Genomic DNA, 21,147 nt, shown 5'->3' with positions numbered 1-21,147 from the left:
CCCTGTCATCTATCTATCTTTGTCTTATACACACGCACACACACACACACACACACATACACACACAACACACACACACACACACACACACACACGGATGCCTTCTACTTTTGTGTCTTGGAGGGAGATGTTTTTAATATTCCGTTCCTTACTCCTTTTTCTTTTTCCTGGAAAAAAAAGTGAAATCAGTCCATTTATTCTGTACCAATTATAAACACTAGAAAGCACAGGGGCAACAGAAAGCTTGGTCACAAATAAATATACACCGAGAGAGGAGGAGGAAACCATTATTGATTGGCCTTGTAAAATCTGCTGTTGAATCGATAGCAATTTCTGGAAATGCCAGACATTTATTTTGTGTGGCTTGGACAGCGGAGATAATTATAAACGTACTCATGAAGTGGGTCTCCTGCCACTATTTCCTTGAGCCCCTTATAATAATGCACTTACATAAGCAGTATGAGAGTCCCGTGAGGCAGAGTCAACGCACTTGAACGGGAACCCCAGCTGAACTTATCCCTACTAACCTCTCCTCATTGCTGGATGTGGCACTCCACTAAAGAAAAGCAGACAGTTCATCCTCATGAAGAGATGGGAGACGTGTTCTCAGCCATGCAAAGCTTTGAGTTCTTCTGTTCCTCAAGGAAGACTGTCCCAATAGTGACACAGCCAGACCCTGCTTGGCTGTCCTGAGCTTCAGGACCTGGTCTCTCACCCACACCCCACAGTTTCACCCAGAGACAGGCCAGCATTTCCTTCTAATAGCGGTAAGTGTCCTGGTGTGGACACCTCCTCACACCGAAGCTTCATTTCAGCTGCTTCTTTCCTTGCTACAAGGCATTTGGAAATCTTTCCAGGGCCACTGAGCCTAAGAAAACGCGAATGAGCTTGGAGAATCGACGAATTGTTCAATGTGTCTCGACGACAGACTAAAAATATCTATCGTCTACAGAGCGCCTACCTTTTACTCATTTCTTCCTCGCTCCAATGTTTAAGCTGTAATTTTAAACCCTTTCAGAGGACACTGAAGCTCATCAGGGCTAGGAAGGCCACACAAGGTCATCAACCAATTAGGAGGGTGAGGCAACTTTGACTTCAGGTCTGTTCTCTATTAGCTCTCTGCATCTTGCTTCTGCATGGTTGAGAAGGATGAGAAGGGTCAACCTTACGACAGGTAGAGACCATTCATTGACTGTCTGGTGAGGGCATCTGAACACCATTGCTGGGAGACAAAGGATGGAAGGAGGTTTATTTGAAGATGGAGATGGGAAAATCACAGGCAACCTTTAAGGAGATCATGTTTGTATCTGTGCATAGAAGACATCCATATACAGAGAGGCATAGGCGGAGACTGTATGGAAAGATATGGCAGCAGACATGGCTAGTGAGAAAAGTAGCTCATTCAGGAGGGCCAGGCTCACTCAGGAGGAACAATGGAACAAGATGGGTCTTGATATTCTCATGGGTAAAAAACTTTTGTCTTTTTTCTCATGCCCATTTCTTCCTGCTTTCCCAGCTACTTCTCTTCCTCCTGGTTTGTGATTAGTAAAGGAGTCAGACCTATCTATCTGTGCAAAGCCAACTGTGATGATACTGTTGCATACGAGTACCTAATGCGCTTTGAACAGACAGAGGTTACTTTTCCTTATTGTCTCTCCCTTAGTTTGTCACCACCAGAAAGAATTTGCGCTGCTAGTTTGAATGGTGAGAAAGGACATTCATTAGTTCTGTAGACTAGTGGATTTTTGTTCTCTTGTTATCATTACATAACAGTGTTTGAGTCTTTGTGGTGTTTTAAGTCAAATAATGCCCTCTCATATGGCCTGGCTTGATAGTTAAGAAACCAGTTCTCTCTATATGCTAAGCTGATCTCTATTTACTGAGTCAGTCTTGGAAATACAGTTCTTTAAACAAATAAAGTCAAAGAGACTTCTTGCTTGAACTATTATGTGTTTGTTCAGCTATTTTTATTTCTGTATATGTTTATTTCATGCATTGTGCCAGGGCCTATAGAGAAGGCCAAAACATACCATCCATGGCTTCATACCTGTCCTGCTTAGCTTTACCTGTTTGACCGTATAGTGTCACCAAAGGAGTCTCCATTGAGGGGTTACCCAGATCATCTTGGTTTGTGGATAGGTCTGTGTGAGATTGCCTTGATTGTTCATGGATGCTGAGGGCCAAACCTACTGTGTGCTGCACTGTCCCTGGGAAGGTGGTCCTGAAAGAAAGCTATCTGCATAAGCTGGCCTGTGATCGAGGCAGTATTCCTCCAGTTTCTGCTTCAAGTTTCTGCCTTTGGTTTCCCTCCATGATGGAGTATAACCATTATTTGTTGGCTTAAAACAAATGAGCTCCTCCTGAAATTGCTTCTGGACAACAGCACAAAGGAAGCTAGAACAATCCCTGAAGGAACTCACTGTCTACTCATGGAGATCAGTTCATGTTCACAAACTGATTCTACACATTGTAAGAGTCATCCCACCCCACAGAAATGCCACAGATCATTCAGCCCAGAACAACTCAAAGGGAAGAAGAAAAGTTAGGCTATGGTTTCTGAGTAGTCCCTGGATGTGAAGAGAAAAAAACAAAACAAAACAAAACAAAACAAACAAACAAACAAACAAGCAAGCAGACACCTCTGGGCTGTCTAGCTGTATGGAGTGGCAAACAGAAGAGGAGGTAGCAAGAAGTCAGAGGTTTTCAAGGACTATGAGAAGGTAGCGAGTCCCATTTGCTGAGATTCCAAAATGGTGGAACCGAAGACTGAAGAGGTGGCCTCAGACAGATAGTGAAGGCTTTAAACACCACACAGTACATTTATATGCTATTTCAGAGGCTGTGCTATTTCATTGTCACACAAATGAAAAGAACACAGTCTGTCGGTATTTCAGAAGTAACACCATATCTGCTGGGATAAGACACTGAGTTTAGCAGTTACAAAACCATTTCAAAAGTTCAGCGGAAACACATGCGCCTAGAAAGATGGGTAGACCGTGTTCTTGCATTCCTAGTGCTTGGGGCAACAAAAAGCCTTGGAGGATCTACACAAAACAGACACAGGAGGTTTTCATAGGTAGAGGACAAGAGACTAATCAAGGACCCCAAGACCTTAGAGAGGTGAACAATTAAGGATTTTCTGATGACTTTCTTGTCTTAATCCATCCAGATAAAGGGATTAAAGTTTGGGCTACCATTGTCTGCTTTCTTTTCCTCTCTCTCTCTCTCTTCTCTCTTCTTCTCTTCTTCTCTCTCTCTCTCTTCTTCTTTCTTTCTTCCTTCTTTCCTTCCTTCCTTCCTTCCCTCCTTTTTTCCTCCTCCTCCCTTCCTCTTCTTCCTCCTCCTCTCCCTCTCCCTCCCCTCTCCCTTTTTCTCCTCTCCCTCCCCCACCTTCCCTCTTCTTGCCTATAGTTTTGGAGCTGAAAATACAAATATTGGAAGGACCTATAGGCATAGACAAAACCAATAAAAATAAAAAACTTCTCTTTACAAAAGTCTGGTTTTTTTTCCAGGCAGAAATTAAAGGAGAGACAGCAAATCAGACAAACTTTTGGAAGAAATAATTCTGTTTCAACCAAACACCACACAAGTCATGGCCTTTCTTCAACAAGTGCCAGCAAATGCCAAGTAGAAAGCATAGATTTTAGGCTAGTGAGCTGGCTTGCTGGGTAACAGCACCTACCACACAGTCTGATGACCTGAGTTTAATCTTAAGGGCTTACATGGTTGAAGAACAACTGTTTTTGAAAACTGTGCTCTGACCTTCACAAGCAACCCAGGTTATGCATGTGCTCCTCATGAACAAGCAATCAAACAAATAATGAAATTTTAAAAATGAAAACATTGGTTTATCAGGGTGTCGAGATGTGCTCTCAAATCTGTCTGTTCACTGGGGCAATGCCAGAAAGAGAAGCGTTGGGAGGTGGTATTTGCATCTTCACTGAACTAAGTGTTGATGTAACATCCTTTCTGACTATCACAGTATAAGCCAGTATAATGTATATTAATATATAATGTATAATAATGTATAATGCCAAGCCCTGTATGGCTACTCTGAGTCTCTGGACTCAGCTTGCATCTTTCCTAGCTGGAGACTGAGAATCTTGCTACTCTGGAGCGAGGCCACACCCTTGGTGGTGTCAGTGGACCATAACAGTGAGGCATCCCCTCTTCTTTGTACTTGGAGGTTTTCAGTGCAGTTCTGCCCCAGGCGGGACTCCCTTCTGCTCTGCACAATGAGGAGCGTCTCTTACTGTCATTAGGGCCTAAGTGCACAGCCTGGATTTCTAATGAGGATCTGCAGCAGCACAGAGAGAGCACTTCTTTACCTGAGTAGCACCATCAACAGCAAGTCAGATGAAAACACTCCACATTTGGCAAAAGACAGGTTCACAGACTGAAGTAAACTCCAAGCGGAATAAACTTGAATAAGTTCACACCAAGACATATGATACTCAAATTTCTGGACAATCATTTGCAAGCAGCCAGAGGGAAGCCCCGCCTTGACTGTAGGAGAAAAGCAAATCGGCAGATTTCCCACCAGAAACCACACAGGCTGAAGAGAAGCAGCCCGATTGGTGTTCAAGTTCAGGAGAAAAAGAACGAATGAGTCTAGGCTCCCACGTCCAGCAGAATTCACATCTGTTAGCGGCGGAGGGTGATGAAGACATTCTCAGATGCAGAGGAAATTGTTGAGCGTGAGGGTACAGGCCGTGATGCCAGCGCTTAGGAGACAGCGGCAGGAGGAAAACTCAGAGGCTGTGTGGCCAGCAGACTGAGCGTAGAAGAATGCCCAACAGACATTCTTTAAACAGAAGGGAATGAAAAGTGACGAGGCTTGCAAATTGAGAAGGAAAAATACAGTAATCCAAAGTATGAGCAAGCACAAATGACCTTCTGCCAAGCCTTCCAATTGCTGATTGAAGATTGAAGCAAACCCTAAGGCTCTTTAACTCTGTCCCAAACTGTAGAGAGAAGAAATGCAGTGCAGGTGAAAGAGGTGATAAAGAAGGTAAACTTCCTATACTTCAGACAAATTTATATTTTGGCATGAATATGTGATGTAAAACCTAGAGTGGCCATTTAAAATATTTTAATAAGGTGATATATTCAAGAATAGTGTGGATAAAGTAAAACAGAATTCCATTAAATGCTCATGGATCATTTTTGAAAATTGGGAAAAGACAGGATAATAAAAACAAAACAAAGAGAAAAAAATGGAGTGTAAGACAACTTCTATTATATCTATAATTTTGTTGTATGTTAACGATGTAATGGTGTAATGGTTAATGATATAAAGTATCAAGTAAAAGATGGAATGAAGCAAAATATATGAATGTTTTGGTCGCACGTAGTCGCGCACATCTTTAGTTCCTACAATAGGAAGGCAGAGGTAGTTGGATCTCTACCAGGGAGTTCAAGGTCAGCTAGGTTATAGAGTGAAACAGTGTCTAAAGAAAAAAAATAAATGAAATATGAATACATATCTACATATTTATGTTAAGAGATATGAGTCCATGTAAAATGTCTATAGGAGTTCACCACAAATATAATGATGTGAAAGTAAAAGACAGAAGATGGAGTATACAAACACACTTCAAAGAAAGCACACATCAAATAACGTAGACTTTTGTTTTGTGAGACAGGATCTCATATGTCTCAGACAGTCCTCGCAGAGGACAACCCTTTCACCTCCCCTTCCCAAGTTCTAGGATTTTAAACCTGCTTCATGTGGTGCTAAGGACCAAACCCAGAGAACCATGTCTGCTTAGCAGGCACTCTGAAATATGCCTTCACCCTATAGATAGGGGAAGTCTTTTAGCAAAGAACTTTGCTAAAGACAGTGAGAGATAATGACAAAGAGAGTCATTTTTAGCAAAGAGATACAGCAATTCTAAATGTGATTATACCACATAATAATGTTACAAAATAGATAAAACTAGAACTGATATGAAAAATAGACAAATCTATAATTGTATAGCTGTATATAATGTAAATGCAATATAATTATATAATTAGATTTTTTTAAAATTGTTTTTCTGAGGCTAACTTACATTATTTGATAAGATAATCTCCAGATGCTTCCATTTTGATGCAAATAAAATTCCATTTAAAAAAATTTTTATTGACACTTTCATGTATGCATGTGTTCTGATTATATATACCCCATTTAAATATACCCAATTCCCTTCATTACGTTTCCTACCTTCCTTCCCCAACCCCCGCTTTTCCTTTTTCATGCATTCTTTTTTATTTAAACCAGCAAAGTTCACCTGGTGCTGCCTGTGTGTGCATGTGTAGAAGTTAATCTAGAATAACATGGCTAACCTCTCAGCGGCTGTAGCTCCAAAGAGAATGGCCTCGCTTTCCTGCAGCAGTTGCCAATAGTTTCTAAGTTAGACGTAGGATCCATCATTCGTGCTGGGATGTTGGCTGACATGATCTTGTATGGAGGTCTTAAGCATGTAATCATAGCTTCTGTGAGTTTATTGTTTAATGGTGCTGCCTTGTCCAGCAAATACTACTTTTCTTCAGTCTTCTACTACTTCTGGGTCTTGTAATCTTCCCACCTACTCTTCTATAGTGATACCTGAACCTTGTTGAGAGGATGTATGATAATATATGACCCATTTAAAGCGGAGTCGCTTATTCTCTGCAAGTTATCCAATTAGGGGGAATCTCTGTATTAATCACCATTAATATATCCACTTAGCATAATGGTAACAGTATGTCCTTCCAGAGCCTCTGACCTAGTCACCCATGGGTTTTTGATCCAGTTAATGGTACCAGACACGAGTCCTACCTTGTGGAGAAGGCCTTAAATACAATCAGAGCATTGTTGGTTACTCCCACAACATTTGTATCACTGTTGCATGAGTAGGTATGTGTCACCAGGCCAGTCATTATTGTAGCTCTCAGGCTTCACAGCTGAGTTAGACAGTTGATCATTTTTCCACCTAGTAGTACATAAAGAACTTTCCAGAACCATGAAAGGTAGCCAATAGGAATAGGAATAAAGTATCTGGTAGATACCAGCTTGATGTCTCCATATCCTATGACTTGACTATGCAGTGTCTTCATCAAGTTCTAGAGGGCAATCATGTGCAATGTCAATAGTCTGTAATGTTTGGGGACACTTAAAAGATCTCACTAACTCACGGCTCAAAAAGAGGTAATCCATACCCGACACTGAGCTTTTAATTTGGTGGCCTACGGTGTCTGAGAGAGCTACTCCCCTCCTATTACAGGGTGGTTCTGCTTAAACTCCTTTTATAAATATTTATGCATATATTTTAAGAAGCTTCAAAAACATTAGCTTTCCATATGGCATTTCTACGGGTCTTTGGTGTTAGCTATCCCTCTTTCTATTTTTTCTACCCTGTCCTCCCATCCCCACACAAACTCAACTGTTCCATTATTATCCATTTTCCTCTTTGTAACCCCTGCTCTCCCCTCCCTGATTAAAATCTCTTCCCTTACTAGATTCTGTCTTCCATGGGCTTCCCAATTTAAACACAATTCGTCTAAAGATTTAATGATTAGCATCTATTTATAAGAAAGAACATGTATTTGCCCTTCTGGGTCCGAGTAACTTAGCTCAGAATGATTACTTTCCATTTCCCTTTGAACTACAATAATGAGTAGCCTGGCAAGAAACGTCCATGAAGCAATAGTATCACAAATGTTACAGAAACAACTAACTACTCTCTTATTAGGTTAAGGCCCACTCCCAGACAGAAGTAATGCCTACCGCCTTATTCATGTGGTCAAGTACCTGTGGCTAGGTATAGGTTGTAGGCCCCAGGGAGGAACCTACTGCTATTACTCTATTAAATGGACATAGGATTATATAACTCTTAATGACTTATATCTATACATTAGTGCCTCTTTCAACCCTCATCTGAGACGCTTCTAGGAACAGGTGCTGATTAACACAGAGATTCACAACCGGTTAATGTGCCCAGAATAGGAGACCGTCTTGAATGAGACATCTATATTACATCTTCTCTTAAGCCTCGGGGATTATTGTGAAAAGGAGGGCAGAGATATTGCAAAAGCCAGAGGAGGTATGTGACGACAAGGAAACAATTTTTTCTGGATGTAACAGGGCCCGTGTACACACGTATGCACAGCAGTTGTGACAGCGTGCATAAGACCTTTCAAGAATAAGCCATGAAGAGTGAAGGTTGGCATGAGATCGCACTCCTAGATAAGTATCTATTGGCAATTGACACTGCAAGGAGAGGGAGAGACATTTTGTCCTTAAGAGTGTGGCCCCTGGTGGGTTGACCATGCTCCAGTGGAAGGCCACATATCCAAGAGTAAATGTGCAGCACAAATCGTTCTTGAATCTATTTTACATAATGATACAGTTTGGTGGCAGGGTAGGGAGAGGGGGTTTGGGAGGAGACTAGGAAGAGGGGCTGAATATGATCAGAATAAATTATATAAAATGCCCAGAAACACTTATAAAAGTGAAGGAAAAACTCCCAAACAATACAGCCTGAAATAAATGAAATATGTAAAGAGACATTTTACCAAAGATTACATACAGGTGGCAAATAAACACATGGAAAGACTTTCGATGTTATCTGTAATTGGGGAATTCAAGTTAAAAATGGGAAGTGTTGCATCTACACACCCATCAGGATACCTTATAAAGAACATTGACAGCACTTTGTCCTGGCAAAGAGAAATCAGCTCCCTAACACTTTAGCCTGTGAGGATGTAAAACAGCACAGTTTCTTTGAAAAAAAGTTTGGCAATGTCTTTAAAAGCAGAGGAAATGGAGATGACTAAAGAGGTAAATATTTCAGTGATTAAAAGTGTGGGCTGCTTTCACAGAGGACCTTGGTTCTCAGCACCCACATCAGGTGGTTTACAACCACCTTCAGGGATACAACGCCTCTGGTCCCTGTCTGTACCTGTACCTGTATTCATGTATCCACATGTAAGCAGATACAGATACATAATTAATAGTGAAATAAGTCTTAAAGTGAAACCAAAAGAAACATACAATTTTCATACATAAAACAAGTGTGTGTCAAGTATTTATCCTTGAGAAATGAGGATCTGTGTTTAAATGAGATCTTAACACGAAAGTTTATAGTAGCTTCAGGAAACATCATGAGACTCATAATAGCCCGAAGCTGGAAAGAACATAAGTGTCCTTCAGTGGATAAATAAACCGAGGTGCATTTGTACACATGATTTTACCCAGCAATAAATAGCAACCAACTTCTGATTGGTGTTCTAGATGGATCTATTTACAATTGTCTATTTACTCTTAGGAAAATTTATTTACGTGCCTGGGTGTTCAATGTGTGTGTGTGTGTGTGTATGTCTGGGTGTGTTGGAGTGTGTCTGTATATCTGTGTGAATGCATGCCATATGTGTTTGTTGCCCAAGGAAACCAGACGAGGTTGTGGGATCAACTGGAATTGAAGTTACAGGTAGTTTTGTAGTCAACCGTGTGGGACCTCAACAGGAAGTGCTCTTAACTGCTGAGCTATCTCAGTTCTTTGACGGATCTGTTGTTAGAAGTTATCCCATTAGGAAAGTGGCTGATTCTAAAATGTTATACTAGGAATAATTCCATTCATATTATATTTTTATAAGTTGGAAGACAATATTGTAAGAAGAGAAAAACAGTTGCCAGGGTTATGAAGAGGTGAGGGAAAAACAGATGTGGCCCCAATGAAGCAGTCATGAAGGAACCCTCAGCAAAGGAAGTTCACTTGTTGGGACTATTGGACATCAATAATTGACTGTGATTGTGTAGTGTAGTTTTGCAAAACATTAACATTTGGGGAAAGTAGGTGCAAGGTACCCCGAATCACCGTGTACTTTTTGTTCTCCTGAAATTACCCTGAATTAAAAAAAAAAAAAGTTTAAATAAAAGTTCAGAGTTGACCTGTTCTGATGGCAGCAGAGTGGCCAGGCATCTGGGGAGGCAGCGATGGAGAAAGGCATGAATGAGAAAGAAAAGCCGAAGAGCTGGTTTTCTTTTTCTTATTCTCCACCCTGGTCATATCACTTGGCCGACTGGATGCTCTCAGGCCATCTGGAGGGCAATGTCTCTCTCCTTTACTCCTTGTCTGATGAAAAGAAGCTCGACAGACTTCTCCACCTAGTGTACCTTGTTGATAATGGAGTTTGTTCTGATCTGCAGACATTAGGAGGCAAGGCAAATGCACTCGTGAGTAGGTCAAAGTTTGGAGAAACCACACAAAGATTTTTTTTTTTCTAAAATTCTTCAAGGAGGGAGGGAGTTGAGATGGGCAGTATGAGGTTGAAATTAATATGAGCTTTCCTGTGGCGCCCATGGGATTAATAACGAGAAGGAACAAAGAGTGAGGGAACATTGGCTTCTAGCAAGAAGACAACATTGTTCCTCTCATTCGCACTGAATCCTTACCACCCCTCCAGACGCATTGCTCACCCTCGAAGGCAAATCAGGCTCAAAGCAAGGTTATGAACCTTCGCACTATGGAGTGAGTCTTTGCAAGATAGAGCTGACATAGTTAGCACCTCCTCCTTCTCCTAGGGTCTCTCGTCGCTGCTTGCAGCGGGCTGTCCTCTAAAGATAAAGATGATCCTGGAAAATCTGAAATGCATGTCAGCTGAATTGGTTTTACTTTTGGCCTGAAGCCCTGGCAAGTGGATGTTTGCAGAATCCTGGTGCCCAGGTGAAATGAACTTGCGTGGGCTACGACCTCAGTCAAGGGAAAATCCTCTGCAGGCCTTCTTCCATACTGTTCCTGCAAGAAGGAGGCTATGACAATGGGTTCGAGGGTGTGGAGCCTGCATCAGAGCTTCATTCAAATCAAGACTAGAGGGTCAGGGAGCAGAAGATAGTTACTGCGTTTCATCTTTCTTTCCACGCCACCCCTGCCTTTCCTTTCTTTGCCAACTGTAAGTGTCCTTCTCGTGTTTTTGCAGTGGTTGTTTTCCATGTGCTGTTCTTGACCTATTTTGTCTTTAAAGTGGATGTTAGCACTTCTGTAATTCCACTCATGACTCCCACTCTGCTCTGTGTCCTTAACCGACCCGTTTTCTCTCCACGAAGGTCATTCTTGATTTCTTGCAGTTTCTTGGGCATGCCAATGGTTATGATCTCAGGCGGTGTCCTACACAGTATTTCTATTGCTGACTCCTATAACCCCGCACAGCCACACGTCTTCCTTGCCTTTCTGGAGCTTGCTTTAACAAACACATTTTCAAAGGCATCATTCCTCCACAGGCTGGGTAAAACCTCTCTACTCCTCTTCTCTCTGCTCTCTGCTGATCTACACACCATGTATAACCCTCTAGCTTACTCTCTTCTTTTCTCTTGTTCATTTTCTACATGATACGAAACCAGAATATAAGCTTTATGGAGGGCAGGACTTTTTGTCTGTTTTGTGCATTCCTATGATTGTCTAGGACAGAGCCTGGCATGATAAATGGAATAAGAAAACAAATATGATTCTTCCTAGTGATCAACAAAATACTCACATATACTGTTTTACTACTAGAAATGAAGTTCATTAAATATTTTATCAGTTCAATCACCATCACTAACTATACTTGAGATAAAGGCATTAAGTGTATTATAGTTAGCCTCACTTCTTCGGAGTCTGTGTCTTCTCCCCTGCTGTGTTTGAGAAGCCAGGTTAGGTCTGGCTTCTTGTAAACAACTGACAGACCAGTATTTCTCCCCTTGTCTTGATGGGGGATCTCTATTAGTGAAGTCGCTTGCACGCCCCCTGTGGACCTTGTGGAATTAATGCTTTAATTTAATAGCACCTTAGCACGGACATGCAAAGACTCAACGGCAAGCCACACATATGCATGGTTCTCTGTTGCACACCAGTAAAGGATCCGAAGAGTGGGCGTCTTCTTGGTGATGGAAATACCTAGTGGGACAAGAGAGCCAGGTGCTGTGTGCAACTTAGTCTTCATGGGGGACTGAGCGAAGAACAGGATCTTAGGAAATCTGAGTGCTATTTGGGAGCTTATCAGGAGGGAACAGGAGCAGAAGCCAGCTATGTCATGGAATATTCCTTCCTTTCTCCCATTCCCCCATGCTCTGTGCTGCTGCGTCTCTTGCTGTGTATTATCCACAGAGGAAATGCTGATTCATGGGTCTGAGTTACAGGAAACCTTGTTTCCTGGTGAAGAAACAAGCTTGGTGGAGCTGCCAGCACCCTCCCTGCCAGTTGCTGCCACATGTCCTGCTCTGGGCCTGCACCCAGGCCGTCTGAGGAGGGGCAGGCCCCACTCAAGCTTAGCCAGTGAGATCACTTTCCCTGGCCCAGCTCCTCAGCATGCCTCTCTGGGCCTTTCTACTCTGACCTTACAATACCTCTCCAGCCTATCTCCCTTGCTCCCTGCTTGCCCCACCAGCTGCAGCCACCAATGAGCATGCCCAGATAGATCTCCCAGAGCACCTTGTATTTCCCAGGCTCTGCCACGGCTCCTCGTGTTCCTTGCCTGAACTGGCCCCTGACCCTGTGTTGGCCCACTGAAATCCTACCCCTACTTCAGCTCTGCACAGCTGTTCTGCTATATGAGGACCATGCTGCTTCCTTCTATTTATTAATATTCTTTTTCGTAGGGGTGTTTCCAAATATGTGACCATTTGCGTAAACTTACCAGTTCCAGCAGTTACCTGATTCCTTTTAAGTAGCCCCAGCTACTTTGATGGAGATCTTGAGCTCCCCTAGCCAATTCTTGTGTTCCTGCTTAACTTATGTTTCCTGGGTTGAACACAGAAGAAGGTCAATCAGTGGCTTTGGGCTTCTCTCTTCACTCACTGTGAAGCCAAACGGACATGAGCTGAGCCGGCCAATATTACAAAACAGACAGTGGCAGACTGAGATCTTTTTTTTTTTTTTCCTGAAAGGCCTCATAGTCTCGTTGAAAATTATTGTCTAGTTACTGTATCTAAACACAACAGATGTTCAAGTTACATTATTATCAAGTGTGTAGAGAATGAATACATTAATCCTCGAGCCAGCTGATGAATGCAGGGACTTCTTGAGCTCAGCACTGAGCAGTCAGCACTGGGCAGCCCTTTCTGTGCTCTGTTATCTGATCTCCACCCGCTGCAGGAGACGGCTGAGTTAGATGAAGAGAAAGCCATCCGATGATAAAGACCTGTGTGAGTTAATCAAAGTTAAAATCGATAAGTATTATAAAATCACGTCTCTTCTGCTGCTACATGGACTAGAAAGCAGACAGACACTCAGTACTGGAGGAATTTAACTACTCTGAAGTTATCTCTAATTAGATAGAAAGAAATGAAGGAAGTTTAATGTATGTATTTGGACATTGGAAGACTGGGGATGGAGGCACAAAGAGACAGTTGGAAAGATAAAACAAGAAATAGAAAGCCAATCTTGGAAAAATGGCACCCTTTCATCTGGACCAGACATAGCTCACGTCTGGACTTTGGCCTACAGTCAGGAGTCAGTCAGGAGTCAGTCTAAGGTGCTTGGACTTTCCTGTGTCACAGTGGAGGAGGAGTCTGGTCATCAGCCAAGAACTGAAGAGAGGAGAGGGGATAGGATACTAGTCACATCAGTGTCTAGGTCACACAGAGGGTCGGGCCACCAGAAAACAAGGAGCCACCCTGGGGGCTTGCAAGCTGTGGCATAGTTTCAGCACAACAGGGTCACTGCCTGAAAAGAAGGAGAAGAGAATGGGAAGACAGGAGGAAGTTTAGGGAAAGGAGTTTGCCTGCTACAGTGCAGTGTGAGCCAGAGATGTGGGTAAGGATGCAGCTGGAGAGGCTCCTGGAACATTTCTCCCTTCCCTACATCCTGGTTTTCTGTTATTATTCCTGTGTAGCTGCTCATAAAACCTTCTCAAGGAGAAAGCTGCCCATGTGCCAGGTTTGGGGATGACATGTCCAGGCAGGGTTTGCGGGAGGAGTCGGCTGGGGAGAAACGTTCAGCATTCCACAGCAGTTACGGTTGTAAAGAGATGGGAATCGGTGGGGTTTGTGAAACCAGCTGGGGAAAACACAGAATTTAAGATTTAATTGGCAGGTATTTCCCTGGATTGGACTGTGGGGAGATATTTCAAGTACAGACAGGAACAAAAGGCTTCTCAGAGAAGATTCATGAACTCTATGACAAGCAGGGTTCCACGACAGCAGAGGACATCAGCCCTCAAGACCTAAAAGAACGTTTCCTCATAAGGAGACCCATCCCTCTTCCCACTGCTTGAATGAAAACTATAGCTCTCATCTTAAAGGAATACGAGCTAGTTTATGCTGGATCCTTTTTGAGTGACCATAGGCCAGGAACACAGATTTCAGTCGCCCCAAGTTTCATGTTCCAATGTAAAAGTGATTTCACAGGGTTTGTTTGTTTTTTTTTTTTTAAGAACAAAAAAAGACATAAACCAGGGCACCTTTAAAATACATTGGTGGGTACACAAAATACAGGTATAGGGAGATGGGGGGAGCTATTCTGTAGGCCCTAGATGTTTACTGATGACGTTCTTAGCGCATGTTTTGGCAGAAGCTAGTGTCTTGCTATGTTAATCTAGCTTCTAAGAGGATTTATTATCACAACATGTGAGTTCTAAGTTGATAACCTCTAAAAGGTTTTTATTTATTTTCATGAGGTATTATTTCAGATACAGAATGGGGCAAGGTGTATCTGTTCCAAAAGCCAAAGTTAGCCCAAAACAAAGTAGCTAGCCCCCGAACCTGCAAAATCCCAATCTCTCCACAGTACTGAAATTCCTGTCGATCCATCAGTCCCTGCAGACACAGAAACTCCTTCTAGGGGTTTTATGTTCACAGCCGGACACAGCTTCTTTTTAGGAATTTTCCTTCTCACCACTCGACATGTCACATACCCATTTATCTCCTTAGTACAGTCTCTATTCCGGAGGATTGGATGCTAAGTAAGCATGGCCTGGCCCCTTGTGTGACTTGCACACTTTCATCATGGTCCTCAGTACACAAGCCTTCACTGAACACTACTGGTGGGGAAGAGCCCTCACTTGCCCTCCAGACTCCTCCCAGAGTCCCAAATCAAAACAAGGTTTGAGCTCCCAAGGTGCCTGCACCTTTGCACATGTGTGTCATCTGGAACTTTCCCAACCGGGAAGGAAAGGTGGGGCTTCCTTTTCATGAGCAAAGGATTTGTCTTCTTCCATATAGTTTTTACTCCAGGACTTTTCCAAGGCAGAGTGCAGGCATTCCCGGAAATTCTAGAAGACAAATGCTGAGAGCTTGGGAGATTTCCATCAGTGCTCAAGGGAAGCCCGGGGGCCCAGGAGATTGCATCACCAGGAGGGAGCCTCAGAGCCTCACCGGAAGGAAGCACCTGAGCTGTGCTGAGTGGATCTGAGTGGGTGTCATTCAGGAGGTTTAATCCTGAAGTTCACGGACATCCATTAGCCTTTCGGTTTCCTGCTGGGATGTTTCCATTTCTTTTCTGGTGCCCGGGATTGAACTCAGGACCCCACACATGCTAAAAGACATGTTCTACCCACCACTTAGTTACAACACAACTCCTATTTCCACTCTCAAACTGATGGTTCCTCTGCAGCAGATTTTTATGAGGAGTTAGTATTATTTCCACAAAGATGCAGGACTAGCTTAGGTAATAACGTTCTGAAGCCTCCTCCTGAATGGAGTATAACCGTGAGTTCAGACCAGATGGTCAAACCCAAAGAAGATAGAAAAATATCAAGCTGTTTGGCTGTACCTGTGAGCCTGTAAATGTAAACAAACCACTCGTGAGAAGTAAGTGGCTAATTCCTGCTGTTCTTTACTTGTTTTCCTTTTGTGTTGTATATGATCCCACAAGAGCCTCTTTCAAGCTCCCAATGTGATAGCCACACTGGGTACTGCAGAAGAGATGTTGAGAACCAGTTCTCATGAACTAGTAACACACTGACCCTAACACAAGACTGGTCAAGAGTCAGAATACATAGATATACAGAAGCACCATAGGAGGAGCAGAGAAGGGAGAACTCAGATGGGAAGTTAAGTAGGTGTGTGTATGTGTGTGTGGATGTGGGAAGTGTCGGCAGTACATGGTGACAGGCCACCCACTAGCTGGGATCAAGTATTCAGTCTGTTTGAATTAATGCCCATCCGAAGGAAACTCCCAGCAGTTCACCAGACAACGCTTTGTGATAGTCTATATCCTTGTCAATTCTCAGACTCTCTAGAGGGACACTTTCCTCCTGGTTTTACAAATGAGGAGATTGCAACCTCAGTCTGAGATAAAACATCTAGTCATAGGAAGCAGCAGATAATCAGATCTGGGCTCTGTGCACATTCTATCACTGGACTGGGGAGTAAGCTGCTGGACCAAGCTGGCTTCCTAGGAGAATGAATGGTTAGGGATGAGGGCAAGATGGGATAAAGCGGTGGCTCAGAGTGAATGTCATAGAGGGATGAACTTGATGCTGCGTCTGTCAACTTCTTAAATTCTCCCTGACCCACGACAGAGTAAAGGCCATCGGTTCTGGAATAGAGAGTCTAGGAAGCCAATTGAAATGTTCAGGTATAGCTTGTTAATGTATTTCTTATGGCCCGACATTATTCCACAGCACTGTTGAGGTTGGTCCTAGCTCTCTACAGCATAAGGCATGAAGATCGGAGGAGGAGGAGGTAGAGTAGCAGCTAAACAGATGTAGATCCAGGTTAGCTGGGTATGGGGAAAGTGGTACCTGCAGGGGACTGACGTCTAAGATGACAGCAGGCAGGGGAAGACCACCTCTTGGGTGGCTGTTGATAAGAAGGCTTAGCTCTGGGAAGAACCTGAAGGCTCCCCCAGGAGGTTTTTTTTCTCTTCCATTTATAATTTGTACCAGTTATGTTGTGTGGGGATTTAATTCAACACACTCCCTCAGACTGTGGATGCTGGTGGTATCCTCATTTTAAATAAGTGTCAGGGGAAAGGTGTGAATCTCTGACACTGTTCAAAGCCTGAGCCTGTATCGTTAAAGCTCATGAAATTGATTATGTTTTAAAATTTGAAACCAAGGGTGGCAGAGGTGGCTCAAAGGTTAAGAGCACTTGTTATGATTCCAAAAGCTCCAGTTTCTTTTTTTTTTTAGATTAATTTTTTATTGGATATTTTATTTACATTTCAGATGTTATCCCCTTTCCCCATTTCCCCTCACCCAGAAACCCCCTATCCCATTCCCCCTCCTCCTGCTTCTATAAGGATGTGCTCCCACCCACCTACCCACCCACTCCCTCCTCCCCACCCCCGAATTCACCCACATTGGGGCATCTAGTCTTCATGGGACCAAGGACTTCTTCTCCTACCTATGCCAGACAAGGCTACTTCCCCTACATATACAGCTGGAGCCGTGGGCCTCTCCCTATGTGCTCCCAGGCTGGTGGTTTAAGCCCTGGGAACCCTGGTTGGTTGGTATTGTTGATCTCCCCATGAGGCTGCAAACCCTTTCAGCTCCTTCAGTCTTCTAACTTCTCCATTGGGAACCCCATGATCAGTTCTATGGTTAGCTGCGAGCATCCGACTCTGTATATGTCGGGCTCTGGCAGATCTCTAAGGAGACAGCTATATCAGGCTCCTGTCAGCATGCACTTTCTGGCATCCACATCAATGTCTGCCTTTGGTGACTGCACATGGGATGGATACCCAGGTGGAGCAGTCTCTGGATGGCCCCTCCTTCAGTTTCTGTCCCACACTTTGTCTCTATATTTGCTCCCATGAGTATTTTGTTACTCCTTCTAAGAAGGACTGAAGCACTCACACTCTAGTCTTTCTTCTTCATGAGCTTCACATGGTCTGTGAGTTGTATCTTGGGTATTGTGAGCTGTTGGGCTAATATCCACTTATCAGTGAGTGCATTCCATGTGTGTTCTTTTGTGATTGGGTTACCTCACTCAGGATGATATTTTCTAGTTCCATCCATTTGCCTTAGAATTTCATGAATTCATTGTTTTTAATAGCTGAGTAATACTCCATTGTGTAAATGTACCACATTTTCTGTATCCATTCCTCTATTGAAGGACGTCTGGGTTCTCTCCAGCTTCTAAAAGCTCCAATTTCAATTCCCAGCACCCACGTGGCAGCTCACAACTGTCTAAAACTCCAGTTCCAGTGGCTCTATGGCCCTCTTCTGGCCTCTTTGGGCATTGTGAATTCACATGAATGCACAGAGACATACATGTAGGCAAAACACAGGTAACCTGAAAGTAAAAAAAAATATAAAATAAATTAAAATAAAAATTGAGGTTGAATGTTGGTGATTCTTTGTCACCTGGCTTTGACCCTTCAGCTACCGGGAATATCTCAGAAGTAAACATGACTGTCTGGCTACTGAGAATGAACTGAAAGCAAACAGATGTCACTGCTCCTGAGGACAGAATTGACCAGCCTCAGCTGAGGTGTGGTACACTGCCTCCCAGGGCACAGGTGCCACCAGTAATTGGAAAGGAATTCTCAGAAACAGAGGTGTCATGCCTGCAAGGTTGTCAACACAGCAGGAGTGATTTGAATATTATCTTTAGAGAGTAACCATTCAGACAGGACTCAGAAAGAGACCACCCAGCTGGCAAGTGTCCTGAGGCATGAGACAGCATGCTTCTGTTGAATGAATTTCATTTTAAGATGGCATGTTAAGATGGCTCTCCCCAGTGACTGCATTTACCACTCCCAGCTTACCATCTTGGCCCACAGCTGAAATTTTGGCAGAGCAAATGGTGCTGTGGTGGAGAAGCCAATGCTTGCTCATACTTCTTTCACTGGCTGAGCAGGTGGCTTCAGGAATATCCCTTACTCTCCCCCCAGGGCCTGTGTCTAGTGGGCAAGCATATTCTTTCTAATATTTCCTTTAGCTGGGGAGGAGAATGGTAACAACTTGGAGATCTTTGTGAGTCTGGAAAGAATTCAAAAACCTTGTCAGAAGTGGGAAACAAAATGTTTAATTTCATAGGTAGCAATATACTGTCTTGTCAGGAATTCCTAAAAAACTCAATGTTGGGGGTAACAAGAAGGAGCCCCAGAAAGTACAGGGAGCATAGTATGAGTCTGGGACAGAGCCTTGTAGGCGCACTCTGTGTGCTCTGGCTTCACCTGCCACTGGGGGTGATCAATACAAGGCCTACCACTCCTGTGGGCTTCCTGCCCTGCTGCTCTGGGGCAGGACCTCTCCCAGCTTTATCCTTACTGGCCGCCTCCTCATTCTCTGTCTGGAACAACTGTGCATAATCCTTCTCTCCTTCCTGCCCCTGCCCAGAACTCCCACCTGCCCTTTCTGATTCGGTGCCAGCAGCTGGTCAGTGAGCAAAGCCAAATGTGCTGAACAGATGTGTGCAACATTGGCTGGCACGTGCAGGGAGGCTGTCCATCCAGTCTAAGCCCAAGGAGGGCTTCCTATCAACTGGCTGAAGTCTGGGAAGTCACTCTCAGGGGCCCTGTCAGAAGAAGGGCTGATGCTACAAGCGGCTTGCCGTCCTGTGATCCTTTTCCCTGGCTTGCCACTCTCTCTCTCTCTCTCTCTCTCTCTCTCTCTCTCTCTCTATATATATATATATATATATATATATATATGTATGTATATACATATATATACATATATGTGTGTATACACATATATATACACACATACACTATATATGTATATAATATAGTATATGTATATAATAATATGTATATAATATAGTATATATGTATATATACATGTTATATATTATTACATATATGTATATAATATAGTATATATGTATATATATACATGTTATTATATATTATTATATATATACATGTATATATAATAACCATTGCAGATGGTTGTGAGCCACCATGTGGCTGCTGGGAATTGAACCCAGGACCTTTGGAAGAGCCAACAGTGCTCTTAACCAGTGAGCCATCTCTCCACCCCTCCACCCTACTTTTTTTTTTACTCCTTCCTACTTCTATTTCTTTTTTCTGACTCTTCCTACTTACCCAAGGTGCTGAGCATGTTCTGGATGCCATTTTTTAAAGGCAAAATATATGGTTCAAAAGAAGATTTCAAACTAGCTTCTTCCAGAAGTATAAAAGACATTAACAATGGGCCAGATACCAGCCAGAACAATAACAGCTGGTCTTCACCAGAGCTCACTGTGCACCTAGGATCTTAATGCTATCCCTTCTTTCCTTTCTTAGTGAGTGGCAAGCAAAAGTCACTTGGCTCCCAAAAGCAGGTACTCTTGTAAGCAATCATCTTTGATTTTGTAAACAGTTGGCTAACTCTCCTCACTGCCACTCTCTCGCCTAAGTGGGAATGACTTGAGTAGCAGTTAAACCATAGAGAGTCCCGAGACTGATCATAGCCCTGTGGAGACAGAGTTGAAAAAAAATGTTTAAAAAGTAAACATTTAATAAAATTAGCAAGCTGAGCAAAATGATTTGAAGATTGTTCAAATTTTAGAAGATACGCACATTTTCCTTTTATGTGTACATCTAGCTTAAAAACATAAGTGAAACAGCTTGCAATCTGTTAGTTCATCACCTAAGAAGCAGCCTCCACGAAAAGGAAGAACTGCAGCAGCAACACATACTTAGTGATTTATTTTACAGGTGCTTTTAATATATATATAAAAGCATATAAGATCATATATATATGTATATATACATATATATGATATGTATCATATATATATATATACATGCATATATACGATCTTAAATGTTAACATTCACCAGTGCCTCCCTGCATTGCCCATGAGTGAATAAACACACATTACATGCCTACACATCTCATGCCTTTTACATGTGTCCACTGGACAGAAAATACAAGATTCCAAAGTAAGACCTTGTCCGGATTTTGTATATTGCTTAAGAAGTCATAGATATTTACAAAACATGAAAGAATAAAGATGGGTTTCTTCTTTTGACCCGACTACTAGGAAGCTCTGAGTTGATTCCGATGCTCAATTCAATAATGACGCTATTGCTGGTCTTTGGCATTTCCATTTACTTTAATTTTTCAATATCCTTTTTTTTTTTCTTTTTTGTGAAGCCAACCACCCAGTGTTCCTTTTCTAAAGTTAAGCAGTGTAATAAGGAGAGGAAACTCCATAAAAAGACCCAACTAATGGCAGAAGGATCCAATGCCCACCTTTCTGCCTTTAATAAATTGCTGTGTGTTTACTGCCAGGTCTTCATTGTTCCA

The sequence above is a fragment of the Arvicanthis niloticus genome, chromosome 12 (genome assembly GCF_011762505.2).
Source record: "Arvicanthis niloticus isolate mArvNil1 chromosome 12, mArvNil1.pat.X, whole genome shotgun sequence".
Lineage (NCBI taxonomy): Eukaryota > Metazoa > Chordata > Mammalia > Rodentia > Muridae > Arvicanthis > Arvicanthis niloticus.
The sequence above is the reverse complement of the archived record's forward strand: the minus strand, read 5'-3'. Positions refer to the sequence as shown.